At 33.5% G+C, this 16099-nt stretch overlaps 1 protein-coding gene across 1 annotated transcript in view; it reads right to left on the bottom strand.

Annotated features, from left to right (window-relative positions):
- Positions 1-16099, bottom strand: part of LOC118967832 (cyclic nucleotide-binding domain-containing protein 1) — a 311803-nt gene that overhangs the window by 284477 nt on the left and 11227 nt on the right. The gene's annotated exons all lie outside the window — the stretch shown is intronic.

The following is a 16099-nucleotide window of genomic DNA, read 5'->3' as shown; positions in this document are numbered from 1 at the left end:
ATTTTCATTTATCTTTGATCTAGAAATGATGATGATCACTCATGGAATGTAGTAAAGTTTGTACAGGGAGATCATTACTAAAAGAATTTTTTCAGTATTTGTCCTACTCCACATTGTAACTCTCCACAATCTGTCATCTAATTCCCATTCCTGAAGTTCAGCTACATGCCTCTAGGTATAGCAGGTTTATTCACAGTTAGCATTTTGAATGCAACTTAACTCAGTTCTAGTTCTTCTGAAACCTGTCCTTTCAGAGAAGCAGGAATGAGAACTGGATGGTGTCGCCCCATTCCACAATTATTTATATTACTTTATAGGATTGGAGCAAATTATTCAAGTTTTGTGAGGGGCTCTTTTCATACATTTTGCTTATTAACTTGCTGTAGGTAGAAACTTAGCAAATTGATTTTCAGGGACAACTGTGTTTTCTTTTGGCCCTAAAAGATACCAACTGCTTAGTGTCTCTGCCTTTTTTTAAACTCAGTGCTTATTAGTGCTTATTAACTGTACATGGTGACTATAGGAGAGTGATTTTTTTCAGTTTTCTTTGAAGTAAAGGTTGTGTTTACTTGGATGACTGAACTTTAAATAGATTCCTTTTGAGTAACACAATTATTGAACATTATTTCTTATTAAACATCTAATCTGTGTGGCAAGGGTACTGTAGAAACATTGCTTTTTATTAGCTATCAGGCAAGCTGTACAAGACTTACACTGTAGTAAGTACACTGTAAATGTAAAAGGTAATAAAATTTTGTAAGACTAGTAATCATTTTAACCAATTACATAAAGGGAAATAGCAGTTGGGAGAAAGGTGCATTCCAATATATACATTTATTTGTTTTTGGGGTTTTTTTTGTAGAGTTAACTGATAATTCTTAGCATAGAATAAAAATTGTAGGAAGAGGTACATTATGTGATATGATTTAATTGCAAGGGCTGCTAGTTGCCTACCCAATGTGAATTATCTCATTTTTCCTTCCTAAAGAAACCATAGCTTTGTTGGGTGTTGCATGTGCCAGTTTAAAAATTATATTGCCAGCTCCTCTTACATGTGTGGCCACATGACAACATTCTGATGAATAAAACATTGGGAAAACTTGTGATTTCCAAATATGCACACCACCCCTTCTTCCTTGATACCAGAACAGAGATATGAAATGTTGGAGCTGGGGCAAGCATCTTGCAAAAAAAAAAAAAAAAAAAGCAAGGAACCATATGGGAGAATATATTCATAAATGATTAATCCAATAAGGGGTTAACATCCAAAATATATAAAGAACTCCTAGTACTCAACAGTAAAAAAACAAATGACTCAGTTAAGAAATGGTAGGAGAACCTGAACATTTTTCCAAAGATGACATACAGATGGTCAACAGGCAAATAAAAGTAAAAGACAAGGAGTATCTTAGAGGATCATCATAACATTTTTAAGCTGCCTGTCTCGTGTCTTTTAAATATGTTAACAAATCCCCCAATTTTTGTAAACCAATGTCCTTTAGTTTCTGCATTACTCACAGCACAGTTCAACAAAATTTTTATGTGGATATTGTTGGAATTTCATTCAACCCTTTGCCACAAAATGTGTTCACCTTATCGATGAATATGACATTTCTGTTTCTCTGAAGAAAACCTTCCTTTTCCTCAGGCCATGGCCCAGTGACCGTGATTTTGACTAAGTAATCTCAGCTTACAATGCAGTAATGTTCACTTTTACCTTATAAAAATATCTGTAATATTAAGGAGGCACCTAAGGAGCTAAACTAATTTGGAGAGTTTGAGATTCATGGAAAATATTCTAGTCAGAAAAATACCCATGAACCCTCAAATTATATTTACAAAAAAAGTCAAAATAAGCTATTCTGGAAGCTGCTAACTACACTTCTATATAAAGATGATAGCTGTATTTGAAATGGAAAAGTAGGGACTCTCTTTTAAAGAAAATGTTTTTATTAATATAGGTAAATACTTCTTTTAATTGGTTACTATATATATATATACTTTTTTTTTTCAAAATAAGATACTATAAATGGAGCAAGTGCTAGGCTAGCAAGTGGGAGGAGGGCCTTAATTAGTCCCAGTGTTGCATTAATTTTGTAATCTTGGGGAATCACATGCTTCTAGGCTCAACTTCCAGTTGAAACATCACCATGCAAAACCAAACGACCTACATGTACTAAATTTTTCTTCATTTTTTCAATTATTTAGGAAATGTAATAAATTTTTATGTGTTGAAGCTATTAAAGAGTTAAAATAATTTATAAATTTCAAAACTAATATACATAGCCAAACTTTACCAGTGAGAAGATTATTTTTTTTAATTTTTGGCAAACCTGAATTAGTAAACTGCTAGAGATACAAATGAAAAAGACTCATCTAATTATAATATTTAAACTAGTTAATAATAATTCTTTAAAATCTCATACTATATTAAATCATATTAATTTGGAAATATGTTTTAATATAAAATGTATAAAATATTTTACTTAAAACATCTCACATAAATCATTGCCTTGAATTTCTTCATTACCACTTGGATGATTTCTTCAATCATCTAACACAGTTCTCAGAAAACATTATCTTTATTCTAATTGGTTTAAGGTACAGTATATTTTGCATCTTAATGTAATAAAAGTCCTGGAAATTTTATCACAAACCTATAAGTACTGTAATCATTTTCATAACGTTGACACATACTTTTAGCTATGTTTATTTAAGCATCATAAAGTAACTGTTCAATTTTTTGCCAAAAATTTTTTTTCAAAAACTAAAGAATACAGAAAAAGTATAAGGAAAAAATTAGAACTGCCCATACTTATACAAACCAGAATTTTTACTAAGTGCATTTATTTTGAAACAGAGAGAGGTTGAAAAAAGAGAGACCAAAATCATTAAAGTTAGAAAGACTGAAAAAAAATATTGGCAAAGATATGAAGCAATTGGAATTCTCACATATTGTTGATGAGAGTCTAAAACTGTACAATTGCTTTGTAAAAATTTCTGGCAGTTTCTTATAAAATGAAACACATCAAACTTATATTAGTAATTCAACACCTACGTATTTACTCAGAAGAAATGAAAGTATATGTCCAAAAAAGAACTTGTACAGAATGTTACTAGCAGCTATCATAACAGCTAAAAACTGGAAACAGCTCAGGTGCCCATCCAGAAGAATATATATAAAGAATCTCTGGTGTATACATAAAATGGGATACTACTTGGCCATTAAAAATGAGTGAATTATTGATTCATGGATAAATTGATTATGGATAAATCTCAAAACTATGCTTATTGAGATAAGGCCTTTACAAAAGAGTACATATTGTTTGATTTTATTATAGAGTTCTAAACACTTCATGCAAAACTGATTTATATTGGAAAAACAAAGAGAAAAGCAATTGCCTGTGGTAGTGGGACCAGAGATTAGGAAGAAGCATGGAGAGACCTTAGAGGTGATAGTAAAGTTCTGTATTGACAGGGATTTGGGTTACAGTATTTGTGAAAACTCAAGTGCTATACACTTAAAGTATATGTATGCACATTGCTGTATGTAAATTTTACCTTCAAAAGATAAAGGAGCAGAAAGAAATACTGAATTCTAGGTAAATATTCAAGTGCTTTAGGGGCAAATGCCCTCATGCTATAATATATCAATAGATTGGAATGTGATACAAATGTATTGGGGAAAAACTGTAGGAAAAGATGTGAAGCTAGAAAAAGAAACATTTTTGTCTTGAGCGAGAATGGTAATTACCAGAATGGTAATTCTAAACATATTACACTTACCCTTTAATCAACCCTATGAGTCAATTATTATGATTCCTCTAATATTATTACTGTGAAAACCTAAGGCACTGAGAAGTTAAATATCCTGCCCAGCTCAGAAAGCCAGTAATGGTAGAGCCAGTATTTAAACACAACCAGTTACAACTCCGGATTACTATTCTAGCCTTTGTAAGCCATTACAGCATCAGCATTCTCTCTCTCTCTCTCTCTTTCTCCTGTCTTTCACCTACCTTTCTTTCTCACAACATATATTTTTTAGGAACATGGTTTCAACTGTGGTAAAGACTATATGTGTGACCTACACAAAAATAATGTTTCTTTTAAGTTAAAAAAGGCACATTTCAAATATGTTTGTTTAAAATGTTTAAAAAATCAATACATGTGTACCTATGAGTACATATTTATGGTTTAAACTTTATATAACAAAAACAAGTCTAGAAAGGGATTTGGTAGTATAGTTCTTTATAAGACAACAGATGTAATTTAAATAAAGGTCATCAAAAAGGAGAGTGCTAATTCTGAGCAAAATTATACTGCTTGATTTGAGTTGTAATTATACCTTTCCCCAGATTTTCTCCATAAGGTTAATGTTCTTAGATCTTAATAAGTGGGTTGATTAGCTATTCCTTTAAAAATGGCTCATTAAGAAACAATCTTTTATCTAAATTTCCAAAATCTAGAATCATAGATTTTCCTGCTATCCAAATATGCTAAATTTGCCATGAGGAGTATCACATACTGAACATTAAGTATTTGCCATGCATTGTGCTAGGTGCTCTAACACTAGTTAATTTAATAACTATGAATGTCATTTATCATTAGTCCATTTTTCAGATAGAGAAATTAAGGCTCAGAATGATTAAGTAACCTGTCAAAAGTCACTAAGTACATTAACTTCCAGAGCTTTTCATATACATTCCAATATCTAAAGAATATATACACACATACAAATCCACAAGAACATATACACATAAACATATAGGAGTGCTCTGTGTGTCTATATGTACATAGCAGTATATTATATGTATATTTATGTATATATACTTATACACATATAACATACTACTAGGTTTTAAACTTATAAACTTATCATTTTTATCATTTTTATTAATTAAGCAAGGCCTAGGTTAGCATTAAATCTTGTTGACCTTGACTTTGCAGAAGTAAAGGTATTCAATAAAGTAAAGCTGGTTAGAAATAACTTTTATAAAATTATATATCTGGCCAACATATATGAAATTAAAGATGAAAGAAATATTTTCATAAGGACCTGAAGAAATTTCCTAGTACAGAACCTCAAATTTGAAAATATCTATTAGCCAAACTTGTATTAGGTGAAAAAAAACATTCAAAAGGAATTAGTGATACTAATAAGGAAAGTTTAATCATTTTGATAGTGACTTTTCAAAAGGATAAACCCAAACACAAGGTTTGATTAAAGCAAATATGTTTGCAATTTCCTTGCTAAGAATCTCCCTGTCTCCAGGTCACAGAACCTTCAATACAATCAACCAGTCTAATAGGATTTAAATATTTCAAAGAACTAATAATTGGTTCAATGAAGTCATGTTGTCCCTGGTTAATTTTTACTTAGCCTATAATACTGAGTTCACAGGGAAGCCTTTTCTAACCTAGGCCTTGCTCCCTTTTATCCTACTTAACACCCTACCCCTGTGATCTTTCTTTACACCATTTCTGTCATGCACTGCATTTTCAGTCTCTGCTAATAGAGTGCACCCTGTTGAAGAAGGACCTCTGACTTTGCTCTCAGTACCTCCAAACCATAGCATATTGCCTGTATTATTTTAGGTATTTAGCAAATACTTCAATGAATGAAAGATTAATTAATAAAAATGATAAGTTAATAAAAAAGATTCTCTATTGTATTTTTCTCCAGTGAACCTTACAAAAACATTTTGGGGACACATTTTTTTTTCCTTAGAATTCTGTCTGTTGAGAAATGAGGTAATACTCCTTGATGGTCTATTTTTTCAATCCATTAGGTTGAAGCTTAGGAATATATCAAAAAGTTACATCAATTTTAAGCCAGGTGGTTTAGTTCATGGAATCCCGTTATAACATCTAAGTGGTCCCAGAGATAACATAACAAAAGCAATGAATGACCTTTTCATAACATTTATTATATTAAGGTTTGTTTGTGAAGATGCAATTTTCTCTTAGGGACAATTTTTCCTCCCATAAGGTGCCAAGAGTAGTTACTTGAAGTACAAGTCTAATAACCTTTTTAAGAATGTTTCTATAACTTGTGGAGACAATTTACAATATTTTTTTAAAGATTTTTAAAGATCTTTTTAAGATTTAAAAAAAACCAAATACATAAACATTATTATAAATAACTGGAAGGGATGAAAATAAATTTATTTCATTTTATTTGACTCAGAGACCTTTCATTGAGATAGTATCAATATTGACACTTCCCCTACAAATATCTGTAGAAGTTAATAGATTAGAGCATATTTAAGATTAAGAACATACGTGTGTTAGAGTCAGCACTACAGTTGAGTGGAGCTGAGGAGGATAGACAGCTTTGGAAAGCTGAAGAGCTTGAACATGAGTCATTCCTGAAGAAAGTGTTATAGTATCTATGCCTAGAGGTATGCCGGCAGTAGATCTAAGAATTTTTCACCTCTAAAAATAAATGGAAGACCTACAACATACAAAGAATGCATTTTTTCTGATCCAAAATTATATACAATTGAAGTTTTTAAGATAGTTATCAGAAGCCCTTCTGGTTTATTAAAACAAAGAGAAAGCAGGACAACAAATCACTCACAATTGCATCAAAAAGAATAAAATACCTAGGAATAAACCTAACCAAGAAAGTAAAAGACCTATATTCTGAAAAGTAAGACACTCATGAGAGAAATTAAAGAAGATACCAATAAATGGAAACACATCCCATGCTCATGGATAGGAAGAATTAATATTGTCAAAATGGCCATCTTGCCTAAAGCAATCTACAGATTCAATGCAATACCTTTCAAAATACCAACAGCATTCTTCAATGAAGTAGAGCAAATAGTTCTAAAATTCACATGGAACCACAAAAGACCCCAAATAGCCAAAACAATCCTGGGAAGGAAGAATAAAGCAAGGGGAATTACACTTCCTGACTTCAAGCTCTACTACAAGGCCACAGTAATCAAGATAATTTGGTACTGGCACAAGAACAGACACATAGACCAATGGAACACACTAGAGAGCCCAGATATAAACCCTAGCATATAGGTGGTCAATTAAGATACGATAAAGGAGCAATGGATATACAATGGAAAAATGACAGCCTCTTCAACAGCTGGTGTTGGCAAAACTGGACAGCTACATGCAAGAGAATGAAACTGAATTACTTGTCTAACCCCATACACAAAAGTAAACTTGAAATGGATCAAAGACCTGAATGTAAGTCATTAAATGATAAAACTCTTAGAAGAAAACATAGGCAAAAATCTCTTGAATATAATAAACATGTGCAACTTTTTCCTGAACACATACCCTCAGGCAAGGGAAACAAAATAAAAAAAGAACAAATGGGACTACATCATGCTAAAAAGCTTATGTGCAGCATAGGAAACTATCAGCAGAACAAAAAGGCATCCTACAGTGTGGGAGAAGATATTTGTAAATGAAGTACCTGACAAGGGGTTAACATTCAAAATATATAAAGAACTCACATGCCTCAACACCCAAAAAGCAAATAACCCTATTAAAAAATGGGCTGAAGACATGAACAGACAATTCTCCAAAGAAGAAATTCAGATGGCCAACAGGCACATGAAAAGATGCTCCATATTGCTAATTATCAGGGAAATGCAAGTTAAAACCACAAAGAGATATCACCTCATGACAGTTAGGATGGCCAACATAAAAAAAGAATAGGAATAACAAATGCTGGCAAGGATGCGGAGAAAGGGGAACCCTCCTACATGCTGGTGGGAAAGCAATCTAGTTTAACCATTGTGGAATGCAGTATGGAGGTTCCTCAAAACACTAAAAATAGAAATACCATTAGACCCAAGAATTCCACTTCTAGCAATTTACCTGAATAAAACAGGATCACAGATTCAAAAAGACATATGCACTCCTATGTTTATTGCAGCACTATTTACAATAGTTAAGAAATGGAAGGAACCTAAGTGTCCATCAATAGCTGAATGGATAAAGAAGATGTGGCACATATACACAATGGATTATTATTCAGCCATAAGCATAAAACAAATCCTACCATTTGCAACAACATGGTGGAGCTAGAGGGTATTATGTTCAGTGAAATAAGCCAGGGGGGGAAAGAAAAGTAGCAAATGATTTCACTCATCTGTGGAGCATAAGAACAAAGGAAAAACTGAAGGAACAAAACAGCAGCAGAATCACAGAACCCAAGAATGGACTAACAGGTACCAAAGGGAAAGGGACTGGGTAGGATGGGTGGGTAGGCAGGGATAAGGGGGGGAGAAGAAAGGGGGTATTATGATTAGCATGCATAATGTGGGGGGTGGGAGAAAGGGGAGGGCTGTGCAACAACGAGAAGACAAGTAGTGATTCTACAACATTTTGCTATGTTGATGGACAGTTACTGTAATGTGGTTTGCAGGGGGGACTTGGTATAGGGGAGAGCCTAGTAAACATAATATTCTTCACGTAATTGTAGATCAATGTAACAAAAAAAAATAGAAAGGGGGATTACTCCCTGATAGGATAAAACTAACTGCAAATCAACGATTAATGCACGCTTTACATATCCTTAATTTTGATCTTTTAAAGGGTGCCAGATGATCAGCTATGGAGGTACATTTTTCTGATAATATTCCTTTCTCTTAAAAAAAAAAAAAGCAGTTCCTGTGTGGTGATCTCCAATAGGTTCTTCACAATGGTATAAAGGTCATATCAAAGTGTGGGCAAAGGGTTTGTTTGTGTTTATACAGAGGATCAAAGCCTAATTTGGCTACCCAAAAAATGAATTAAGATACAATATGAAGAAGAACTTCCAACATCAACATCCTCTGGAAGAGTCATTCCAGAAGATGATCATCAAAAATCTTCAACAAAGATCCTGGCGCTGTTGCAGTTGTAGCTGCATTCATCCCACCGGTTCCTGGACTTGCCATTGGAATGAAGAAGGAGATATATAAGCTGGCCTGTGCATACAGTAAAACAACAAATTTGACTGGATCTCTACTGTCGGAACTCAACCAAGAATTAGGAGAAGTGCAAGTTGCAGTGCTCCAAAATCGTGTGACTATAGACTATGTACTGTTAAAAGAACATATGGGATGTGAACAGTTCCCAGGAATGTGTTGTTCTAATTTGTCTGATTTTTCTCAAACTATTCAAATACAGTTAGACAATATCCATCATATCATTGATAAGTTCTCACAAATACCTAGGGTACCTAACTGGTTTTCTTGGTTTCACTGGATATGGCTGGTAATTGTAGGTCTGCTTTTGTTATGTAGCTGTATTCCTATTATGTTAATGTGTGTACGCAATTTAATTAGTAGTTTAAAACCTATACATGCTTATGTTACTCTACAAGAACATATGTCAAAGAAATAATCTTCGCATGTTTTCTTCTGTCTGCTACTTCTATAGCTTTTCTTCTTCCTTCCTAATTACAACCCTTTAGTAGAATTCATGCCTCATATCGAAAATTACCGAGTATCATAATTCTTCCAAGTGGTAAAGATACCTCAAGACAAATGCTGGGCATAGAAGCCACAGGGCATAAATCTGCAAAGAATTAAAAAGATAACCTTTTCAAAGAATATGGCTTCTCTCTCACTTACCAACTTTACATTTCCCTGTATGGCCCTGGAGGGTGACTGATTAGCCAGAGATGGGTAAGATTCCTCAAGGGAGGAACAACCTAAGACAGGCACTGTTGCAGGGGGGCCATCAGGTGAGAAACTGGGGATCCACAGAGGTGAGGCTTAGAACCTCACCGCCCCCCTGTTTTGACAGAAATGTTCTGCATCTGTGGATGTTTTGTTGCCCTTGTCTAGCTTGGATTAATACTTAGCCTATAGGCACAGACCTGATCATCTACATTTGCCCTCTTACAGCACTAAATTATGTTTTCTACCTTTATCTTGAATCTACCTACCACTTCAGCATTTTATTAAAAATAATAATAATAATAATGATAATAATAAGGGAGAAATGTGGGATTCACATATAAATCAAGTATAAAAATCAAATGAATAATCATATCTGACTTGACTGTTTATAGTTCATGATGCGTGATCAAAATCAAAAGTTTCTGTGATATGACAGCCCTTGCACTGTTCACCATGTAAGAACTTATTCACTATGTAAGAACTTGTTCACCATGTAAGAACTTTTTCGTTATGCTTCAGAAGATTGGAGACTGTTGAGAATTAGGCTTGGGGTTGATTAATGATTGTGCATTGAGTCCCCTAAACAGAATTCTATTGTTGTTAACAACCATTTGATCAATAAATATGAAAGATGCCCACCAAAAAAAAAAAAAAAAAACACAAAGAAACAAAAAAAATTTAAAAAAAAGAACAAAGCAAAAACTGAAGGAACAGAACAGCAGCAGACTCACAGAACCCAAGAATGGACTAACAGTTGCCAATGGGAAGGAGACTGGGGGTGGGGTGAAGGAGGGAGAAGAGGAATAAGGGACATTATGATTAGCATACATAATGTAGTGGGGGGTGTGCACAGGGAAGGCAGTATAGCACAGAGAAGACAAGTAGTGATTCTATAGCATCTTACTACCCTGATGGACAGTGACTGTAATGGGGTATGTGGTGGGGACTTGATAATGGGGGTAATCTAGTAATCATGGTGTTGCTCAGGTAATTGTATATTAATGATAACAAAATTTAAAAAAAAATCACAGCTTAAAAAAAATCAAAAACAAAAAAAAACCAATAAAAATCTCAAAGTTTGAGAAACATATCTACTGTTAAGAAATATAAGTTTCAGGTGGATTCTCCACTCTTTTCTGCTTTTAAAATATATACTTAGATAGTATTAATTTTTGTTCAGAGTTGTTAAAATGTGAGTTAATCTTGAGAAAAATTTATATAAATAATAATTTTAGCTTTAGAATTACCGATTTATCCAAAACCATTCTTTCTGATAATAATTAAATATTTCATGAAATGTTATTTATTAAAGTCATTACTTCTATTCTCTCCAGTGGTAATTATGATAAATTACTTTATATTTTAACATGCAATAGTCCCTATGGCTTTACATTAAATAAACTTGATTGGGAACTTCTACCTTATACTATACCAACAAATTTTCTGCATCATTTATGCCAAACTTACATTCTAACTAAAATATTGATTGAAGTCCATAATGTCTGAAAATATTTGTAGGAAATATTCACTGTGATTCCTAATATTAAGTCATACCATATTTTAATCCTAGGTATATCAATTTCACCAAATTTTACATTTCATGGGAACAAAAAACTTATGGATATAAAAGAAGTAATAATTTGACTCCTTTCTCCTTCAAAACACAAGATTTGGGGCCAATACATTATTTAAATAACTGTCATTAATTCACATGTTCTTCCTAACTTCTTGTTTATTAAAACTAAACTACTATCTTACCTATAATCATATTTTTCAATTTTCTATTTTAAATTTTAAAATAAACATTTCTGCATTGTTTTTTTCACTATTAAAAAAAGTTTAACCCTCTTATTAGGGTCACTTTTGCAAAATATCACAGTATATTCTGCAGACATTTAAAAGATGAAATTTTACATAAAACATTAAATCTGGCCAGTGCCATGGAAAATATACATTACATCAAGAACCATTTTTCTGATGGTAGATTACAGCATCACCCTGCAGAACTCTATCACACTAGAAAAGATCATAAAATCAATGCTGTTGCTATGATCTATAATCTGATCAAAAATATTCTAGATTATCCATCAAAGGAGTGTAACATATTACTATTGTAAAGGCTCTTTGATGATACACACAAAAAATACTCTTCTTGATATTGTAGAATTGCAGGAGCTTAATTCGTTTTTGTTTTTGATTAAAAAGGTAGCAAAGAATAAGAAGAAAAAAAAAAGGTTGGTGTCAGATTGAATGCCCCAGGTTCAAAAGCCTTGGTTTTACCATTCACTAGAGTTGAACTAGTAAGACTGAATTTCAGAGTCTTCAAACTCAAGAAAGGGATAGTTCTGCATAGATAAGATTATGTTTATCAAATAATTAATAGTAATAAAAGGAATTTATACATTACAAAACATTATACTATTATAAGGTATTTTAAAAAACTAGTAAGTTTCTTTCTCTTATGACTGCATTCCCTCAAGCATGTTGCACAGAGCTACTGGGTGGGAGGGTGAAGGGGAGATCATAAACACTGAGATAGATTATGTTTCAGAAGGAATTTAGTGTGTATGTATTGTCCTATAGGAAATATTCAATGCATGCTGGTATGTTGAACATAATTATATTTTTAAAGATTAACTTTGTTTAAATCTTCATTTCTCCAATCTACTTCCTCAGGAAACTCATTTCCATGGGTTTGTGTGTGTTTTTCTATTTTTAATATTAAACAAATTTAAGGGAAATTGACATCAAATTCCGGAATCTCCAGAAACCGGCATTCATTAACATATTAGTGGTCTCCAGCATTTCATAACTGCTTTTTTAAAAAGTGTATACAATTTATACAATGGATATTCAGCCATAGAAAGGAATGAAGTACATAATACAATGTGGTTGAACCACAAAAACATGCTAAGTGAAAGCAAACAGACACAAAAGGTCACTTATTGTGTGTATGATTCCATTCATATGAAATGTCCAACACACGTAAATCCACGGACACAGAAAGCAGTCTAGTGGCTACGTGCTGTTGAGGGAGAGAAGAAACAGGAAGTGAATGCTTAATGGGAATGGAGTTTCATTTTGGGACGATGAAAATGCCTGGAACTAGACAGTAGTGATATTTCCACATTTTGAAATGTACTAATGCCACAGGATTGCACAGTTTAAAATGATTAATTGTTAAATTAAGGATCTTAAGATGTGAGATCTTAAAGTCATCTTGGTGGTCCCTAAATGCAGTGTCAGTGTCATTGTAAGAGAGAGGAAGGGGGAGATTACAGACAGAAGAAAAGATAATGAGATCATTGAGACTGAGAACATAGTGATGCAGCTACAAATTAAGCAATAATAGCAGCCACCAGAAACAGGAAGAGGCCAAGAACAGATTTTCCCCTAGTGCTCCTGGAGGAAGCACAGCCCTGCTGGATTTCAGACTTCTACACTTCAGAACTATGAGAGAATACATTTCTGCTGTTTTAACCCACCCAGTTTGCAACAATTTGCTATGGTAGCCACAGGAAACTAATAAGAACATAGACACAAGAACCTGCAGAAAATAAAAAAAAGTTATTGGCAATCAATTATCTTCTTGTTTCCATGACTTTATCTATACTAGACATTTCATATCAATGACATTATGAATATGTGGGCTTTTGCAACTAGCTTTTTTCATTTAGTATAATGTTTTGAAGATTCATCCTGATTGCAACATGTACCAGTACCTCATTTCTTTTTATTGCCAAATAATATTCTATTACGGGAGAATACGACATTTTCAAGAATAATCTATTCATCATAGCCAATGGTTCTATAACATCTTTCTATGTTGACATATAGTAACTGCACTAGTTGGAGTGAGGATTTAATAATGTATGTAATTGTTGAACCACTGTTGTACACTGGAAACCAATATAATATTGTACATTAACTATACTTCAATTAAAAAAATCTGTATATCCATTGATGGAAATTTGGGCTCTTTCCATTTTTGACCTATTGGAAATAAAGCTACTATGAATACTTGTGTACAGATTTTGTACGAGTGTATGTTTTCACTTCTCTGGTATACCTAGGAGAATTGCTGGGTCAAATGCTAACTTTGTGTTTAGCATTTGAGGAGCTGACAAACTGTTTTCCATAGTGGCTTTACCATCTTACAATACAATGAGAAATGTATCAGAGTTTCAATTTGTCTATATCCTCAACAACACATATTATTGTCTCTATTTTATATTTAAACCATCCTAGTGGGTAAGAAGTGCGATGTGATTATTATGTTGATTCACAATTGCCTAATAACTAATGATATTGGGCATTTTTATGTGCTTATTGTCATTTGTGTATCTTCTTTTGAAATGTACCTACTCAGGCAGTTTGCTCATTTTTCAATTGTCTATTATTGAACTGTAAGAGCTCTTCATAGTCTGATATGAGTTCTTTATCAGATATATTATTTACAAAAACTTTCCCTCATTCCAAGGGTTGCATTTTCACTTCCTTGATAGTGATCTTTGAAGTTCAAAATATTTTAATTTTTATAAAGTCCTAATTAATCTAATTTCTCTTTTGACACTTGTGCTTTCCATATCACGTTTAAGGAAATATGGCTTACCTCAAGGTCACAAAGATTAATTTGTAGTTTTTCTTCCAATAGTTTTATACTTTTCTTCTTACATTTAGGTCTTAGATCCATTTTAGATTAATAATTGTATATGGTGTGAGTTAAAGGTCTAACGTCTTTCTTTTTTGTTTTTTATTTTGGTATCATTAATCTACAATTATATGAAGGAAATTATGTTCACTAAACTCACCCCCTCACCAAGTCCCCCTCACATACCCGTTCACATTCACTGTCCATCAACATAGTAAGATGCTGTAAAATCACTACTTGTCTTCTCTATGTTGAACACTTTCCCATGCCCCACCCCCACACTATACATGTTAATCATAATGCCCCCTTTCTTTTTTCCCCACCTATATCCCTCCCTTCCCACCCATCCTCCCCAATCCCTTTCCCTTTGGTAAATGTTAGTCAATTCTTGGGTTCTGTGCTTCTGCTGCTGTTTCGTTCCTTCAGTTTTCTTTTGTTCTTATACTCCACATATGAGTGAAATCATTTGGTACATGTTTTTCTCCACCTGGCTTATTTCACTGAGCATAATACCCTCTGCTCCATACATGTTGTTGCAAATGGTAGGATCCGTTTTTTTCTTATAGTTGAGTAATATTCCATTGTGTATATGTACCACATATTCTTTATCCATTCATCAACTGATGGACATTTATGTTGCTTCCATATCTTGGCTATTGTAAACAGTGCAGCGATGAACATAGTGGTGCATCTGTCTTTTTCAAACTGGAGTGCTGCATTCTTAGGGTAAATTCCTAGAAGTGGAATTCCTGGGTCAAATGGTATTTCGATTTTGAGCATTTTGAGGAACCTTCATACTGCTTTCCACAATGGTTGAACTACTTTACATATCCACCAGCAGAGTAGAAGGGTTCCCCTTTCTCCACAACCTCGCCAACATTTGTTGTTGTTTGTCTTTTGGATGGTAGCCATCCTTACTGGTGTGAGATGATATCTCATTGTGGTTTTAATTTGCATTGCTCTGATGACAAGCGATGGGGAGCATCTTTTCATGTGTCTGTTGGCCATCTGAATTTCTTCTTTAGAGAACTGTCTATTCAGCTCCTCTGCCCATTTTTAATTGGATTATTTGCTTTTTGTTTATTGAGGTGTGTGAGCTCTTTATATATTTTGGATGTCAACCCTTTGTCAGATCTGGCACTTATGAATATATTCTCCCATACTGTAGGATATCTTTTTGTTCTATTGATGGTGTCCTTTGCTGTACAGAAGCTTTTCAGCTTGATATAGTCCCACTTGTTCATTTTTGTTTTTGTTTCCCTTGCCCGGGGAGATATGTTCAAGAAGAGGTCACTCATGTTTATGTCTAAGAGATTTTTGAATATGTATTTTTCTAAGAGTTTTATGGTTTCATGACTTACATTCAAATCTTTGATACATTTTGAATTTACTTTTGTGTATGGGATTAGACAGTGATCCAGTTTCATTCTCTTACATGTAGCTGTACAGTTTTGCCAACATCATCAGTTGAAGAGACTGTCATTTCCCTATTGTATGTCCATGGCCCCTTTATCGAATATTAGTTGACCATATATGTTTGGGTTAATGTTTGGAGTCTCTATTCTGTTCCATTGGTCTGTGGCTCTGTTCTTGTGCCAGTACCAAATTGTATTGATTACTGTGGCTTTGTAGTAGAGCTTGAAGTTGGGTAGTGAGATCCCCCCCACTTTATTCTTCCTTCTAAGGATTGCTTTAGCTATTCGGGGTCTTTGGTGTTTCCATATGAATTTTTGAACTATTTGTTCCAGTTCATTGAAGAATGCTATTGGTAATTTGATAGGGATTGCATCAAATCTTTATATTGCTTTGG

The sequence above is a fragment of the Manis javanica genome, chromosome 2 (genome assembly GCF_040802235.1).
Source record: "Manis javanica isolate MJ-LG chromosome 2, MJ_LKY, whole genome shotgun sequence".
NCBI classification, from domain to species: Eukaryota; Metazoa; Chordata; class Mammalia; order Pholidota; family Manidae; genus Manis; species Manis javanica.
This window is presented reverse-complemented; position numbering and strand designations above follow the sequence as displayed.